General features: G+C 38.0%; 1 long non-coding RNA gene across 1 annotated transcript; it reads left to right on the top strand.

Annotated features, from left to right (window-relative positions):
- The first annotated feature begins 1,679 nt into the window (after nt 1–1,679).
- LOC138829479 (uncharacterized) lies at nt 1,680–11,953 on the top strand. The gene is made up of 4 exons (XR_011372617.1): nt 1,680–1,884; nt 3,395–3,486; nt 11,131–11,265; nt 11,783–11,953. It is a non-coding gene; the product is annotated as an uncharacterized lncRNA (long non-coding RNA).
- Nucleotides 11,954–12,315: the final 362 nt, after the last annotated feature.

Genomic DNA, 12,315 nt, shown 5'->3' with positions numbered 1-12,315 from the left:
TAGGGTTCCTCTTTCTCCACATCCCCTCCAGCATTTGTCTTTGGCTGATTTGTGGATGTGGGATATTCTGACGTCATCTCTTTCGTAACATCAAATGTTCCAATACTAACAGAATTTTGGTATATTTATGATGAATATTTTTAATAATAACAAAATGCCCAGAAAGTGTTTCATACTTATAATCCTAGATATTCCAGAGAAAGAGATAGGAGGATTATGGTTTAAGAGCATACCAAACAAAAAGTTAGTGTTTCAGAGATAGCAAGCATGGTAGTTTATGTCTGTAATCTTAGGTACTTGAGAGGCAGTGTAAGAAATTCGTGGTCTGAGGCTCACCTGTGCAAATTAGGAAACCCTATCCAAAAAACAAAAGCAAAAGGATTAGAGACATCTTTTAATCACTAGGGCCACCACTACAAATAGGAAACAAAACCCTAAAAAACTGTTCTGACAGAAATGTTTTTGGATAGATTAAATCTCTGGAAGAGTTTTAGTAGTAAGTGATTACTAAAGATTTTAAAGGATAGTCAGTAAAAGGGGAAATAGATAATGAACCTCCTCACAATGAAAAACTTGCTCAGGGAAAGACCCTAGGAAGACAGGAAAAAGATAAACTATAAACTAGCATGAAATATTTGCAAACCATATAGTAGAGGAGTTAAATCTCCAAAATACAGTGTTCTCAAATCTCTGTAGTACATAATGATAAAAACCAAACCAGAATGATTCGATAATGACCAAAAGATACAAATAAATGTTTCCCTGAAGAGTATATATTCAGCAAATAAGCACATAAAAGGATGCCTTGGTCCCAGCCCTTAGAGAAATGCAACTTAAAAGGCACAGTGAGGTACCACTACATACCTGTCTGAATGGCTCAATCAAAATAGTGACAACACAAGATTGATCAGAATTCAAGTGAACTTGATTATTCATACATTGCCACTAGGAAAGTAAAATGATATTTTCCTTGGGAAAAAATAGAACAATACCTGGTTTTTGGACAGTCCTGTGACTTGAACTCAGTCCCATGGCACTATCCGTGAGCTTCTTTTTAGCTCAAGGCTAGCGCTCTACCACTTGACCTACAGTGCCAGTTTCTGTGCATGTGGTACTGAGTAATCAAACAAAGGGCTTCATGCATGCTAGGCTACTACTCAGGTACATGCCCAGCCTAACAGTAACATTTAAAATTTAACTGAGCAGGCATTTTTCCCAGAGAAAGCTTTCATTCCCATAAACACCTGTACATAAGCTTTCTGAATCATTTTATTTCTGTGATAGTCCCAAAGTACATTTATACCATGGACTATTCAGAAACAGTAAAAAAAAATCTTAATACAAGTGGGTCTGGAGGGACTTAAATGCTGTGTAAAAATTCTTAACAAGTGACATGCTATGTAATTCCATCTATACTTCTTTAAGTGACAGAATTTCAGTTGAAATATGTTGAAAGCTGAAGATTGGTGGATTCTGCCACAATGAATTATGCTTCAGTTATGAAAGCTGTTACTAGGAGAACCTGGGGGAAGATCTGTGGGATCTTGTCTGTATTAATTTACTAATGTTCCTGCCTGTGACTCTGTGAAAGTGTCAAAAGATTTAGACAAATAATTTATACTAAAAAAAAGCTGACCTCAATCACTTTTTCCCTTGGACTTTCTGATAAAGATGATCCTGAGACTCCACTGATAACTGAAGCAAGTCCTATCATTGAAGAAAGAAACTGTAAGTCAGTGGAGAATTCTGAGTCTGTGAAGAATACTGAATCTGTTGACCAACATACCAATCAAGAGACTTAATGGAAGCTGTAGTGTCCAGTTGAAAAAACCAGAAGTTGGGTCTTCCAGGGACCCTGAGACTTCAGAAGTTCTCCCTTTTCAGGTATCACAGAATCTCTATTTTTTTTTGTGGGTTGTGGGGCTTGAGTTCTGGGCTTGGGCACTATCTCTGTGTTCTTCAGCTCAAGGTGAGCACTCTACCACTTGAGCCACAGTACCACTAATGGTTTAGTGGAGGTAAGAGTCTCATGGACTTTCCTGCCCTGGCTGGCATTAAACCGTGATCCTCAGATCTCAGCCTCCTGAGTAGCTAGGATTACAGGCGTGAGCCACTGGTGCCCAGCTAGAATCTCTATTAAAATATTGGGATTTAAAAATATTAGAGTTTACCAGGTACCCCTGGCTCACACCTGTAATCTTAGCTACTGAGGATGCTTAGGTCCAGATGAATGTAGATTCCATCTCCAACTAAATGCCAGCAAAGTGCTACACTAGAGGTATGGCTCAAGTGGTAGAGTGCCAGCCATGAGCAAGCAAGCCAAATGTGTGAAGCCCTGGTACAATGAGAAAAACAAATCATTTAAATAGGGATACAGGTGGACCCATTGCAACAATGAGATGTACAAGTCATTATGTCGAAAACGAACTTTACAACTTTGGTGGGGGGTCAGGGAAAACTGGGTGGGGGGGCGGGGGGAAGGATGGGAAGGGATGGGAAGGGGAAACAAAGGAGGCGGCTAAATGCTTGATAAGAAATGTACTCATTATCTTGCCCATATAATTGTAAACCCTCTGTACAGTATTTTCACAATAAAAAAGACAGATTCAAGCTCAATGCTAATTTAGGTTTACATTTCTTTTCTTATTTTTACAACCATAAATAATAGTTTTTCAGTTCTATAAATGCCATCAGCAGTAATTTCCTTTGCTGCATGGTGCCTACATAATAAACACAGACAACTGTCTATCAGTCAAGCAATGCATTAAGCAAATATTATTAGGTTCCCATACTTTAGCTAATACTTAGATAACTTATGTATATTGTACTCTGGCTCAATAATTTTTCACACTTTCTTGTGTCTTCCCCCCCCCCATTTACTGGGACAATAGGAAACTTTCCAAAGATATACCCCAGGCCAGATGGAAATATTGGGGCCCCGGGGGCAAGTCCTTGCTCTCCTCAGCCTCAGCTACAGTGGCCACAGTGGGTAAAATCATCAGTCATTTCATTACTGTCTGTGTGCGTTTTACAGATTTGTGTTACAAAGGACTTAGTTAATAATTCTCCTTCCACATTTGTTCAAGGGTTTATTGTTTGAAGAAAAATAATCATGAGATGATAGACACTGCTAGTAGAATTGGTAGCATTTTCTTATTAGAATGAAGTCTAGGAATTGCTATAAATGTCTGTTCTTTAATGATGATATATCAGGGTTTTGTTTAAAAAATGTTATACTAAGGAGATATTTTCAAGGAATAATTACCCCAATTGTTAAAAATAACCTGTCTTATAGCATTCATGATTTTAGATATACACACTTTGATATTTCGTTTTTAGAATTTAGCTTGGTAAGTTTGGGTAATAAAGAGCAACAAATTTAATTTTTCTCTAGGACAAGATACTTCAAACATCATTGAAACAACAGAGTCTTCCCTTGGGATCCCTAGTCCCAGTGAGATTTCAGCTGAAGTCAAGCTGCTGAAGGTCAGTATAGAGAAAATTTAAGTCCTAGGATACTTTGGATTCAGTAGCTAGCTTGTGCATTTTTGATATTAAGGACATGGGGACATCCTACAGCTGTGGTGGGTTGCCTTGTGAATCCAGCTGCCAGTTAGAGATCTGTGTCTTGTAACTGTTCATATCTCTCTACTCTGCATCTGAAGTAATTTCAAGGACTGCTGTATAATAAAATTATATTGCCATATATGCTGAATATAAGAATTACTTAGCACTTTATATGGCAACCACGGTTGGCTGAATTTAAAACTGACAGGACCAAAAAAGATTTTTGTTTATTTAGGGCTATTTTTTTTGCCTTTTGTTTTTTGTTTGTTTGATTTTCTACCTTTTGTTTTTTGATACTAGGCATTGAACCCAGGATGTTGCAATTGCTAGGCAAGTGTTTTGCCATTGAGCTGAGGTACATTCTAGCCTTTTCTCTCTCTTTTTTTTTGCATTTGGGTTTTTATGAAGGTGAGGGTTTATATATATATATAGTGAAAATACCATACAGAGGTGTTACAATTACATGGACAAGGTAATGAGTACATTTCTTATCAAGCATTATTGCCTCCTCCTTTGTTACCCCTTCCCATCCCTTCCCATTTCCCGTTCCCCCCACTTCCATCACCACCCCACACACACCGTGCCAAAGTTGTAAAGTTCGTTTTTTGACATTGTTGCAATAGGTCCAACTGTATCCCTATTTAAAATATTTGTTTTTTTTCCTTCCCCTCCACAAATTATACCAACATCAAATACAGTGAAAACAGGGGTTATACCGTGGGGGAGGGACATACAAAGCAACAAAGAAATCATCTTATAAATATGTTAGAAACAATTGTATGAAAGAAAAAAGAAACATTTGTGTCCTTATCTTGGGGATCATTTCACCTACCATCAACTTTTCTTACCGTTTCTGCTTGTCTTAGACATATACTAGTTATTGCAAATAAGGGAAATCATGGGACCTATGTTTATTTGGGCCTGGCTTACTTCACTTCATATAATTTTGTCCAACTCTCCATTTCATAACAAATGGGGCAATGTCATTCTTTCTGATGGAGGCATCGAATTCCATTGTGTATATATGCCACATTTTCTTGATCCATTCATCTACTGAGGGGCATCTGGGTTGGTTCCATATCTTAGCTATGGTAAATTATGCTGCAGTATACATAGTCGTGCTTGTAGCTTTAGCATGGTCTTCTTTGTGATCGCTTGGGTAAATGCCCAAAAGAGGGATTGCTGGGTCATAGGGAAACTCTATGTAGACTCTTTTGAGGAACCTCCATACTACATTCCAAAGTGGTTGAACAAGTTTATACTCCCACCAACAATTCAGAAGAGCTCCCTTCTGTCCACATCCCCTCCAACATCTGTTGTTATAAGAGTTCTTGATTCTAGCCATTCTAACAAGGGTTAGGTGGTATCACAATGTTGTTTTGATTTGCATTTCTTTTATGGCTGGGGAGGTTGAGCATTTCTTCATGTGTCCATTGGCCATCCTTCTTTCCTCTTCAGAGAAGTTTCTCTTTAAGTCTTTAGCCACTTATTTATTGGGCAGTTGTTTCTTTGAGGATTTGTTGTTGGGAAATTAAATTTTTTTGAGTTCAAGTTGTATTTTAGATATGTGACCCTTGTCCGTTGTATGGCTAGTGAAAATCTTTTCCCAATCGGTGGGCTTTCTATTGCTCTTGCTATGTCCTTTGCCATGCAGAAGTTCTGCAATTTCATGTAATCCCATGTGCCCAACCTTTCTTTGATTTGTTGTGTTTCTGGGTCTCTTTTAAAAACATTTTGGTCTGTGCCAAGATTTATTCTTCGAAGTTTGTCTTGATCAAAAGGAAACCTGCACTTCTAAGCCGTATGGAAAAGTTTTGAAGACCAGTTTGTTTTCTTCATCTCTCACAGCCCATATTGTTTCTCATTTAATACTCTTTGCTCATCTCTATCTTTTTTTCTCTGGAAGCAGATTTATTCTATCTGTTTTTCTCCATCTTCAGAGTTATATCATGTTTTGGCGTATATACCCATCAGAGACTAACAGGTTCCACTATCACTACTTGTGTATACCTAAGAGAGAACTGGATTGACATACCTTTGGGTCCATAGTGCATGGGTCAGTAGCCATGTCAGTAGACATGGCTGCAAAATACTCCATATATGAGGCACTGTTCTTACTGATGAGGCTATTTACTGTGAGGCTATTTTGGCTTTGACTAACACACTATGTGTTTAAAAAATGAGTTTATTTTTCTCCCTAAAGGACTCTAGAAATAGACTATTGCATGTTGTTTTGGTGAACGTAGGGTCCTGGTACCTTCAGTTTTCTTTGTTGTTTACTTTATGATTTTGTAATTGTTGTCAGATCATGCTGTGAGTGCAAGTATGGTATTCTCAAACAGATAAGCTCAAATTCAGGAGTTACAGAGACAGGAAGTTTCATTTCTCCTCATGCCCCCAGCAACTAGAATGGTTTAATGTCTAACTCTGATGCTTTGAGATATTGGGAGATTAAATTGTTAGCATTATCAGAAATTTTTATCAGGAGTTGCTTTTAGTGGGCAAAGAAAACAGGAGTTAGAAGTATGTTTGGATAGTAAACAGCAGTGACTTCATAAACACTTGAAGGACATCTGTCATTCAGAGCCATGTTTTAAGAGGGGAATGAAAATCATGGAAAACCCTGGGAAGAGTGGCTAGTATTAATGTCTTAAAAACTTGGAGAGTTAATGGATCATGCATATGAAAATCTAAGGAAAAGAGATAGGGAGAATATACCCTTTTTATACCTTTGAAGGCTAGCATGGAGGGCAGAGTTTAGGTTGTGTTTACTTATGTCTCATGAGTAGAGAACTCCCACTACTCAGTGGAAGTTTTATGGACTTAGATTTTAGTTGAATATTAAGTGTACCAGAATAGAATTGGTGGCATTTTCATCCTAAAGCCTTTCCCATCTTCTAAAGTTCCTAAGGAGAGAAATTAATTTCACTGTGAAGGAAATTATACTAGAGATGGTTCTTTTTAGAAGTTTGAGGTAAAAGATACCAATGAAATCACTCGGTCATCTTTTTTGCAATTTTGTCATGTTCCTTTAAGGATGTTGTCTTCTGCTTCGTGTGTGTGTGTGTGTGTGTGTGTGTGTGTGTTATTCCTGGGGGTTAAAAGCAGGACCTGGGTGCTGTCCCTGAACCTTTTTGCTCAAGGCTAGCACCCTACTACTTGAGCAACAGCTATACTTCTGTGATAATTACTTTTTTTTTTTTGGTGATTAATTGGAGAGATAAATCTGCCTGGACTAGACTACCTTGCCTGGTCTGGCCTCAAACTGTGATGCTCAGATCTCAGCCTCCTGGATAACTAGAGTTCCAAGTGTGAACCACTGGCATCCAGCTAGTTAGCTAGCTAGCTTGCTTGCTTCCTTGCTTCCTTTCTTCCTCCACCCCACTTTTTTTTGTCTGTCATGGGGCTTGATCTCTGGGTGTGGGCCCTGTCCCTGTACCCTTCTGCTCAAGCTAGCACTCTAGCTCTTGAGCCACAGCGCCACTTCCGGTTTTCTGAGTGGTTTATTGGAGATAAGTGTCTCACAGACTTTCTTTCCCAGGCTAGCTTTGAACGGTGATCCTCAGATCTCAGTCTCCTGAGTAGCTAGGATTATAGGTGTGAGTTACCGGTTTCAGGCCTCTTTCTTTTTTAATGTTTATGTTCTGGCACTGGGGTTTGAACTCCCATCTTCACAGTCTACCTTGTCCTCCTCCCCCACAGCTGGCACATGAACCCTGCCTCTGATTTTTGCTGGATAAATAAATGGAGATGAAAGTCTCACAGGTTCTTCTGCCCTTGTGGCTTTCCATTGTGATCTTTAGATCTCAGCCCAGAGATCCTAGGACCATAGGCGTGAGTCATCAGTGGCCCAGTCCTGCTTTCTGGATTCAGATTCATATTTCAAAACTTTTTAACTGTTACTAAAAGATACGGGTTACAGTTATATAAGTTGGGTAAAGAGTACATTTCTTTTTTATCAATCGTGGACATGAACTCTGGGCCTGGGCACTGCCTCTCAGCTCTAGAGCTCAAGGCTAGTTAGTGCTCTACTACTTGAGCCACAATGCCACTTCTAGTTTTCTGATGGTTTATTGGAGATAAGAGTCTCACAGACTTTGCTACCAGGGCTTGCTTTGAACCACAATCCTCAGATCTCAGCTTCCTGAGTAGCTAGGATTACAGGTGTGAGCCACTGGTACCCAACTAAGAGTACATTTCTTTATTTTTTCTTCACCCTTTTTTTATTTTTAATTTTTATTGTGAAAATGCTGTACAGAAGTGTTCCAATTACGTGGGCAAGATAATGAGTACATTTCTTATCAAGCATTGTAGCCTCCTCCTTTGTTTCCCCTTCCCTCCCCCACCCTCCCCCACCCAATTCTCCTCCTCCCCCCAAAGTTTCAAAGTTTGTTTTTCCACATAACGACTTGTACATCTCATTCTTGCTATGGATCCACCTGTATCCCTATTTAAAGGATTTGTTTTTTGGACAATGTCACCACTTTCTTCTCTCTGTTAGGCTTGATTATAGGGAGTCTAGTGTAGCCTTCAATCTTAAGGACTAGTTAATCTTTACTGCTGAGCCCTGATTCCTCTGAATTCACTCTTATTCCTCAGGTGTTCAGTGAAGTCTGTTCACTTGATTGTTTAAAAACCAGATGTTTCCGCATAGCTTGAGCTATGGGGATTGTGTTGCTTACTACTTACACTAGTTCTTCTCCAACTGTGTGGCGTTACCTAATGTTTTTTAACAGTGTATTATTCAGATAAAGACACATGGGCACATCTGTAGCTTCTTGAAACATTTTACTTATATAGCTGCATCCTCTGAAGTTTTCTGACTTTCAAATGATAGCTGCTTCAGCCTTCCCTGATGCCAGCCTTTTCCCTGACTTACATTGTGTGTGAGTGTTCTGTTGTCTTTAGGATCTCCTCTGTGTGTTGGGGTTTGGAACTTTTCTCTAGGCAGAAAGCCCAGCTGTAGGGTTGACTTTGTTTCTCTTTTCTCCTGGACCAAAGTCTTTTATTTTGTCTTTTTTTCCATTGTCTAAAAATAGTTCTTTCTTATATTTTGTCTGGTTTTCTAGTTGCTGTATAGGAAGGCAAGTGTAATATCAGCTTATTTATAGTACTTGAAAGCAAAAGTTCTCTCCATAATAGAGTGTTTGATATAATATAGTTTAATTACTTGGTGTACTTGTTGATCTCTTATATGATTTTTAAAGATAAAAGAGAACTGATTATTTTTGAAACATACTCATCTTTGTAATATATATTGATTCCCTTACTAAGAATCAGCATAGTCTTCTAGGACAAAGTTGAGCTATAATTTGCATACAGTAAAACTGTTTTTTTTGCAATATGACTTTGTGTTGAGAAATAATAATTATGTTTATACTGTATAGTCACAGTATATTGTGATACACAGACACAGAATATTTTCTGTATTTGTATGGCTCACTGAGATATAAGAATATTTTCATTACTAAGGGAGTTCCTTCATGCCAGTCTGTAGCCACACCGTTCTGTCTGTTCACAGCATTTTCCAACCATTGATCTCTTTCTGACTATAGTTTCCTCTTGTTTAGAAAAATGTTTACTATGTGTAGATAAATACTTTTTTCTTTTGCCAATTGTGGGGCTTGAACTCAGGACTTGGGTGTTGTCCCTGACCCTTTCTGTACTTAAGGCAGCTATCACTCTACCACTTAAGCCACAGCGCTATTCCCTAAATTTTTTGAGAAGTTATTTGGAAATAAGTATCTCATGGACTTTCCTGCCTGGAAGGCTTTGAACTGTGATCTTCAGATCTCAGTCTTCAGAGTAGCTGAGAAGGATTACAGGCATGAGTCACCAGACACCACTGCCTGGCTATTGTAACCTTTGTTTATTTATTTTGGCAATATGAAGTACCACTTGAGCCACATCCTTATTCCTTTCTTCTGCCTGTCTATCTATCTATCTATCTATCTATCTATCTATCTATCTATCTATCTATCTATCTATCTATCTATCTATCTATCTATCTATCTATCTATCTATCTATCTATCTATCTATCTATCTATCTATTTATCTATCTTTCTTTCTTTCTATCTATCTATCTATCTATCTATCTATCTATCTATCTATCTATCTATCTATCTATCTATCTATCTATCTATCTATCTATCTACAGGGAGCAGTTTTGTTCTCAGAGATGTCAGTTCATAATGGCAGGAAGGTCATGGCAAAGCAGAATCAATCATACCATGGCAACTAGAAAGCAGAAATAGCTAGTTTGTTTTTGGATCCAATCACTGGCTTTTACTTGTGCTGGCTTTGGGCTACAATTCTGCCTCTACTTTGTAAGCAGCTGTGATTACAGGCGTAAACTGTGTCTTTGGATTCTCTTTTCATTCTTTTCACTGTGTAGCCTGGCATCCTTGAACTGGATATGAATGTAGCTTAGGCTGGCCTCAGACTCACAATACTTATGCCTTAGTCTCTGGAGTAATGGCATTATAGGCATATATTAAATACTTAGTTATACTTTAAATTTATGCTTTATATTTTTTTTCTTAATTTTAATACTGAAATTTAAAACAGTTCATTTTCATAATGTGAACTTGTTCAGATTCTTTAAGAGATAGTATGCCCCTTCTAGGAAGATAACTATAGTCCTCACTTTTATCTTAGATTACCTTTGTTTGCTTTTATACTTTACATACTTATAGTACATTTTGTATCTATCTTCTTTCACAACATTTTTGTATCATTTGACCATGTTGCATTTTGGATGTGGTATTCCATTTTGTCACTATGTTATATTTTATTTATTCCACAGTTTTTAAGGATTGAAATAGTTTCCATGTTATAGCTATTACAAATACTGCTGCTCTGAATATTTTTGGTTATTTATTTATTTATTTTTGGCTAGTACTGAGGCTTGAACTCAGGGCCCAGGAACTGTCCCTGAGCTTCTTTTGCACAAGGTTATCACTCTACCACCTGAGCCACAGTGCAATTTCCTGCCTTTTCTATGTATGTTGTACTGAGAAATTGTTCCTAGGGCTTCATGCATGCTAGGCAAGCATTGTACCACTAGGCTACATTCCCAGCCCTGAAATGTCTTCTGATGAACCACTGTACATATGTAGCTATAGTAGATTCTGGCCAGCAGTTTTCCAAAGAGGAGAACCTACTATGTGTCTACATGCAGTGTGTATTATCCTTACTGTTCCACATTCTTCCCAGTGCTTAGTATTGTAGGTCACTCTTAAAGAATTGAAACATATAAATGGCTGGACACTGGTGGCTCATGCTTGTAAACCTAGCCCCTGAGGAAGTTGAGATCTGGGGATTGTGGTTCAAAGCCAGCCCAGGCAGGAATGTCTGTAAGACTCTTCTCTCTAATTAACCAGCAAACAAAGCAGGAAGTGGAGCTGTTGTGCAAGCGGTAGAGTACTATCCTTGAAGAAAAAAAGCTCATAGACATCACCTAGGCCCTGAGTTTTAAGCCCCTGGACTGACACAAAACCCCCACAAAACATGCAAATGTGTTTTCCCAGTATTGTAGTAATGACATTTATGTTGCTTTCTAGGGAAAGGACATTATTAGTGGGGGTTTAGATGCCTTCAAATTCATTGTGAAGAAGACAATAGATGTAATAGCAGAAGGGGATCCTGTATTTAAAATGACCAAGGATCTGATGAACTGGAATTCTACACTGTCTCAGGTACTGTTACCTTTACTGGTTTGATTGCTGTTTTCTGTTGTTCATGTGTTTTGTTTTGTTTTTTAATTTGAATTTTTCCCTTTGTTACCTTGAGATTTTGTTAGTGTATTTCCTTGCAAAGAATTTTCAATGCATTATAAAATGAAGGCATTTTTATGGGCTGGATGTGCAGTTAGAGCTCTAATGCTTATACAAATGGCCAGCTCTTTTCTTTCTGCAGTAGCCTCTGTCAGCGCATTGCAAAATCCTGAGCGCTATCAAGATTGCTTATTAGGTTAATGTTGAAACCACTTTTAGAAATGCATGTGGCTCCTTGGGTAATACTGTCAAGCATCAAATTTTGTTTAGCTACTTTTTTTTCCCATGCAGCTCCTGATCCTTAGTGAATTTGATTTGCCATACCAGGCATGAAGAGCAGCACTCTATACTGGAACTTGTCTCAGCTTTGCTTCTCTCCACTCTTAAAAGTTACCCTTGAGCTATTATTTGCTGCTTCTATACTTCCATCTCTTTTTAGGTTTTACGAGAGGCAAAGGAGAAAGAAGAGCTCATGACCTCCAATGAGGTAGCCATGGAAACAGATAAGAAATCTCATAGTGGGCTACCCTTTGATGAACTTCAAGAACATCTAAAAGTTCTGGAGATGCTTTTGCAAGAAAGTGAAAAAAAGGTAATTCCAATCTCAAACTCCCAGCTGAAAAGAGTCTTCAAAGGATAACCATTGCATCGTTTCTTTTCTCTTTGTATTTTTGGAAGTTGAAATGTCTTTCTGAAGGAGGTGTGGCATGCTGGAAATATTATAATAGAAGAAAAATATCCCTTACTGCTTTATTGTTAGAAATATTGAGTAAGTCAAATGTTATTTCTCTTAAAGTTATAGAAAAAGAACACAATAACAAAGAGGTCTTAATATCAGATATCTTTTTCTTTTACCTTAGTCTTTCATTTTATGGTTTTTCTCCAATGTCATCGGTTTTTAGCTGTCAAAAAGCCTGTTATAGCTGCTAATTTGTATATTATTTCCTGTTAGTTCATCTCCTCTGATAATCT

This window comes from Dipodomys merriami, unplaced genomic scaffold (assembly GCF_024711535.1).
Source record: "Dipodomys merriami isolate MVZ:Mamm:240054 unplaced genomic scaffold, mDipMer1.0.p SCAF_1720, whole genome shotgun sequence".
Classification (NCBI taxonomy): Eukaryota; Metazoa; Chordata; class Mammalia; order Rodentia; family Heteromyidae; genus Dipodomys; species Dipodomys merriami.
Note: the sequence above shows the minus strand (reverse complement) of the source record. Positions and strands in the feature narration are given on the sequence as shown.